Source organism: Hylaeus anthracinus, unplaced genomic scaffold, assembly GCF_026225885.1.
Source record: "Hylaeus anthracinus isolate JK02 unplaced genomic scaffold, UHH_iyHylAnth1.0_haploid 11985, whole genome shotgun sequence".
In the NCBI taxonomy this organism is placed as follows: Eukaryota; Metazoa; Arthropoda; class Insecta; order Hymenoptera; family Colletidae; genus Hylaeus; species Hylaeus anthracinus.
The window spans coordinates 8,580,561-8,586,526 of record NW_026534333.1 but is presented as its reverse complement, the minus strand read 5'-3'; the positions used below and the strand labels follow the sequence as shown (position 1 = coordinate 8,586,526).

The 5,966-nt window shown below is 37.5% G+C and overlaps 1 long non-coding RNA gene across 1 annotated transcript; it reads left to right on the top strand.

Moving 5' to 3' along the window:
- Positions 1-183: 183 nt before the first annotated feature.
- LOC128887167 (uncharacterized) lies at positions 184-4,622 on the top strand. Its single transcript, XR_008459977.1, has 4 exons — positions 184-451; positions 2,414-3,067; positions 3,156-4,513; positions 4,592-4,622. It is a non-coding gene; the product is annotated as an uncharacterized LOC128887167 (long non-coding RNA).
- Positions 4,623-5,966: the final 1,344 nt, after the last annotated feature.

Below are 5,966 nucleotides of genomic sequence, written 5' to 3'. Positions count from 1 at the left end.
CCGTGAACCGAGGAACTGAAATTCTTTATAAACGAATCGAGTATCCCGCTACCATGAGCTTTGACCTCCTCGCGATTGATGACGAATCGATGATTAGTCGTTACGTTGCATTCCTCCTTCCTGTCATCGATGTTCGGCGAACGCAAGCATCGATAATCGGAGTGGAATAATCGATCGGATCCGAAGCTGTTTACAATGGTTTCCCTACTCCGCCGAACCCTCCACCAGCGGACGGGGATGTTTGTTTATCGGTTAGACGGCGATCGGGTTATGGGGTGTTTATAAATATAGAGACACGGTGAACTTGGTGACTGAACGTGACGACGCGCTGGTGACGATGGTAGAACGTTGGGTGGGTCAGGGTGATCGATCGCCTCTAGGGTTCTCCGAGTGCCGTGGGTGTGGATGGAGAGGCTTTGGTTGAGGCTTTTTTCGAGGAAGAAGGCCATGGGTAACGTATTGACTGTCACAGGCTTGTTACGGGGGTACTTTTTTTCTGGGTTAAAAAAAGATTCTTTTTATTATTATGCTCAATGGTGAGTTGTTTTTTTTCGGAATATTTCTATTAAATTGTATTAGAAAAATTTTAAATTGTCGAAGTTATAACTAGACTGCAAATGGTTATGCATCTATGGCAAATATGGGTAAATGTATAAGCATGTGCATGAATGCGATGTATAAAATATCAACAATAAAATGTATGTTGAACTGTTTAGAAGATTAAGCATATTTTCGTTGAAATCTCAATTCTTTATCTATATCTGTAAAAATATGAATTTACGTAAGTATCTCTGTCTAGTTCTAACCGTTTATATCACGAGTCACATAATATTATTCTATAGAATTGTATTGTAAGAAAATGTATTCCCTGTCAACAGAGTTCACCTCCTTTTAGAGATGAACGATCAAGCTTGAAATAATATAAGTTTAAACTTGTATTAACCTGTGGCACCTATTAATCATTTGATGTTGTCATGATGACTCGGCGAAAAGTTTAACTATGAATCTTTATTTATCACTAACCTGTAGATATTTATGACAAATGCAAATACACAAGGATGTGGACAAATGCGTGAATACATAAAATATAAAAATAAAATACACGTTACAACATTTAGAAGTCTAGAACATTTAAAAATATACTTTAATTTAAGTTTCTGTTCTTCATTTACACAAATTTGGATAAACATTCTATTTACCACTGTAGTGGGTTTTTTTTCCACGTTATAGTATTTAAAGAAACTTAAATCCTCTCAGATTCTAGGAGGTCGAAACAAATTATTGAAATAAAACCGAGCGACTTAACCAATTCATGGTCGAATCGTTAAAGCTCAAGTCCTAGCCACATAAACTCTTCTATTTTGTTCAAAATGAAGGAGAATTCGATGTGATACGATTATGGAAAATGTGAAGTTCGAAACATTTAAAAATTTGAATAACTCTTGGAAGTTGAAAGATGTTCGATCTTTAGGGCGCAAGAGGAATCAAATATTGACCCGCCGGCGTGCATAGAGAAAACGCAATATCAAAGCAACATTCGTTGCGGCTTCAAAGGTCAAACTAAGATTAAAAAAGTGTATATTCTTATTGACCCATGGCATCTATCGAAACTGCCGCGCTATCCCACAGAAACATTTAATTCTGAATATTTATTCGGTATCGTATCGATCCTTTCCATGGCACAGTATTTAAAGTAACTTGTAAACTGAACGTACACAAATGTACCGATATCCTTGATGACGTTGACGATGAATATTTATTCGTTATTTTAGTGGTTTCTTCCTTGACTAAAACTCTGAAAAGACAAACGATACCATAGTATGTCGAAGGACAACGCATGAGAATCTATACAAAAGTATTCAGAGACGAATTATATTCCTGGAATTAAATAAAAATGGTTATCTATCGACCTTGAGCTGTACCATGTCATGCTAAAAAATTGAGAAATTAAATAATGAATATTTATTCACAATTTTAGTAACTCCTTTTGAATCCTTATTACATGCACAAACACTATTTTCTATCTTGAAATTTAATTATTATCACCGCCAACTGACTCGATAAACTCTTTGCAGTATTAATTCACGTGGAGAACGTGAAGCATTTGTAATTTACTTACAAATAAAATAACAAAGTGAGAAAAGAATTATTCTCTTTCGGAATAAGTATTTTCTTATTCCCCGAACCTCAACTGGTAACGCTCGACTACGTATACACTATATTTTATTCAATTCATGAAGTGTGAATGTCATCTTCAAAGAAATTTTCCTTAATCGTGCACGTTGCACAAAGAATTTTTCATAGAGAGTTGAGGCACGCGGAGAGAGAAGACGGAAATGCGTACTTCCATTTACGACAATGTTTCCCTCTCCAAAGCATAACTAAACTGTCAACCGTCTCAAACTTTTCGCAGGCCACTGTGCGCAAGCACAAAGGGGTACTTCGTGCACCAAGACCAATACTTCCACCGCGATATTACAATGGGTTTCCCAGGGACCAAACGCGTCCATCGATGTCCTAAGGGTTTTATGCTGTCCGTCTCTTTTGGTCAAAGGAACTTCAATCCTTCGAATGCAACGAAGCACGTAGCTCGTTGGAAACATTTGTATTCATCACCATTGGCATCGTGGAAACGAATGATAGACGTGTTTGTGACTTAATGTTAGTAGTTTTCCAGCCGCAGCCAAGGCTTGCGTTTATGCATATGTCGACAGAAAAAAAACTATAGCGATATGTATGAACGGTTTTTTATAGAAAAATCTGAGAATGTTAATCGTCGCATGGTTGGAGAATTGATATTACGAATGGCGGCACTGTAATCGCTGCGAATAATAAATAATCGCTCCAACTCCTATCGAGCCAGAGATCGTCAAAGTGGTTCTTCGATGTCGTTACCATTGACGTCAGGTAGATTTTTAATAGCAGATTTTGACGATAATACAATATTAAATGGAGAGACTCCGTTCACTTCATTGAAGATATAGGACAATGCGTTACAACCACGTCACTTGAATAACTTGTCTATTTTATCAGTCTTGCTGAGGGTCAAGAGGGATGTAATCTATAGGTAGGTCTCTTGCAGTCGAAGGTGTAGAGGAGATGTAAAGGTCAACTGTGCCCTTCTTAAAAGTATAATGGTATGTCTTTCTACGTAGGTTCTACTATAAGGCTCCGAGTCGCGTACAGTGACCTATAGACAAAGGTCACTCCTAGCCGTTGACCTTGTTTTCTGTGGTTCGAGGGGGCTGGCGAATGTCACCATCAAGATGAATAATAAATAACATGTTTTATAAATAAATAATATGTATAATATGTGTAACAATATATAAATAAATATTAAATAAATAATACATCTTGCAATAATTATGGTTGAATAAAAAATGAATAAATTTTTCCTATATTTTTTTGCTTATCTGTTAATAGTGTTTTAAGAAGTGTACAGCATTCTTTGGTTAAAGGTCATCCAAGATAAATTACGACGAAAATATGTAATTTACACAAAAAAGAACCGATCGAATGGTTTCGCATCTACTCTGGTTGTTGGTTATATCACTGTTGTAATCGTTACACGAATCGTAGAATGTAAACAAACATTCAATCACGTTGAGCGCTCTACATTTATCTGTATCCATGGATACTATTTTTAGTCCGTGGCATGCTACCGAGGAAAGTGCACTTATGTAAAATCCAAACCAATAAAATGCGTTATGCGAAACGGAGAAAGTTGGTATGGGTTTTAATTTATAATAAATGTCGTCAAAGTATTTGATAATGGTGTGATATTATTACGAGCCGCTTTGGAGCATTCGTCGGCAACCGTGAGTCAAACAGGAATTCACAGTGTCATAACAACTGACTCACCAATCAAATACAATATAACAAAGTTATTCTGTTCCTTTACCTTTGTATCGATTATCAATGTTTGTCTCCAACACTACCAAAAATAATTTAAAATTTGATATTCCAGCTTTCATCGATTTTATTTTAGTAACTTTAATTTTAATATTCCCAGATTCTCTTCAGAAGAAACAGTTTCATGTAACCCATAATATCACTTCAGAAACAATAATATTTCCTTGATATTCACGTTATTATTATCTTCTTGAAACAATAATTTCCCCGCAACTTTTATCTCATCCCTCTTCTACAGACGAAAGAGACGTTTCGAACTCTTCATTTTCGTTCCCCCTTTGTTCTCCAATTGTCATTCCAGCATTCTGGGGCCGGATCGTTGCTCGTGATTCGTCGTTTCACAAAGGAACGGTGACTGCAAAGTTTCCACGAGTATTCTTGAAACACGACCTGTTCCTAGTTGTTCCATTGCTAAAACCAGCACGGCCAGAATTTTATCTGAGATCCTCAAGGCGTACAGGTTTTAAAGAAATGGAAACGAGAGAGAAGTCGTCGTGAATAACGAGTGGCCGCTTTTTCCAAAATTTTCCATTCTCCTTTCCAGTGGCTCTCGAAGGACACCGATTACACAACGACGATAAATGGGAGGGCGAACAATTACGTAACCTTTCACTTTGTTCACGTTCCTTTTGGTAAAATTTCATTGCTCCGAGAGTCTAAACATTCTTTATGTTCGCAGGATCGCATTGGTTGGTAAACAGAAGCGTTTAAGGATTTCGTTTGATTTTTTAATTGGACGCGTTTCTTTAAATAGACTCAGCATTCGTGCATGCCATGTTTAGAAAGGTAGATTATAATAACCAGATACATATACATATAATTACTCCGCGCTGAGTATGTATTTCCTTCTTCCCTGTCCTTTCATACTTCGTCTTAATTCTGTGGTTTCCTCGTCGAAATGCTTCTAACACCTTTTACTTCATTTGATTACGACTTCACTGACCGATTATGTTTAAATTGTAGACTTTCGATAAAGAAACAATGTAGCATTAAGACGTCACAGTAGAGTGAGTATGAAGTGTACTTGTTCGGAAGAATGCATCGATAATAATCATCTACTCGTCTAAGAGCTTGCTTGTCTGTTTATCTATTCGTTTGCTTGTCTAATGAAAGTCTAAAAGTTTACTCGTCTAATAAGGGTGCAACAGTCTACTCGTCTAATCGACCAATAGGAGTGTAAAAGTCTACTTTTACATATTTATATATGTAATTATACTTTATTATTTTTCATACATACGAGCACATGCCTAACGTGTCCGAAAACTCGCAGTCCAATTAGGGTACCAGATAGCTACTTGCACGAGACGAACAAGATTCTCGTTCAATTAGCAAAGCCATTATCAACCGGAACGTCACAACAATTCATCCGTCACTTTTTACCGGGTCGACGAAAGGTAAACTTTTACTTCCTGTATGCTCACGTTTCCGATGGCTGTGCACACGTGCGCGCGTGACGTTTCATGCTTGCTTCCGGCTTCAGATGTATTTCGCAAGTTCCCTTTCTAAAGCTCGTACAGATATCCAATACCGTTGATCATACACGACTCCAACGCGTATGAATAGACACACCGAGTGAAATTTCGTGCGATTCGATTAATCGTTTTATTCTGCTACCAATCGTCCGTTCGAGTTGCTCGTTTTGCCTTTCTCATCGTTCCACCTGCAACATTGAGCCTCTTATCTCCTTATCTAACACAGCCACGAAATCCCTGTACTTGTTTTGCATTCCCTCGCGAAAGTAAATGCTCTTCCTCGACGGTACCGATCAATATTTATCGATCAACGTTATCTACTCGCCTGTCAATATTAATTAATTTCTCGACCAGAAACGAGTAACGATGAGTTCACACGCCCTGTTCGAAAATAAATGCGATTGTGACGCAATCGATTTCTAATATGAATACGATGAGACGAGTAAATAAACCAGCGAAAGGCAACGTGGATGGTTGAGAATGCGCGAGTGATTACGAAAGTTATCCAAGCGAATGTTTGTTAGTTTTACTCCATATACAGGGTGTCCCAAAAATGTTGTAACACCTTGAAAGAGGTGGTTC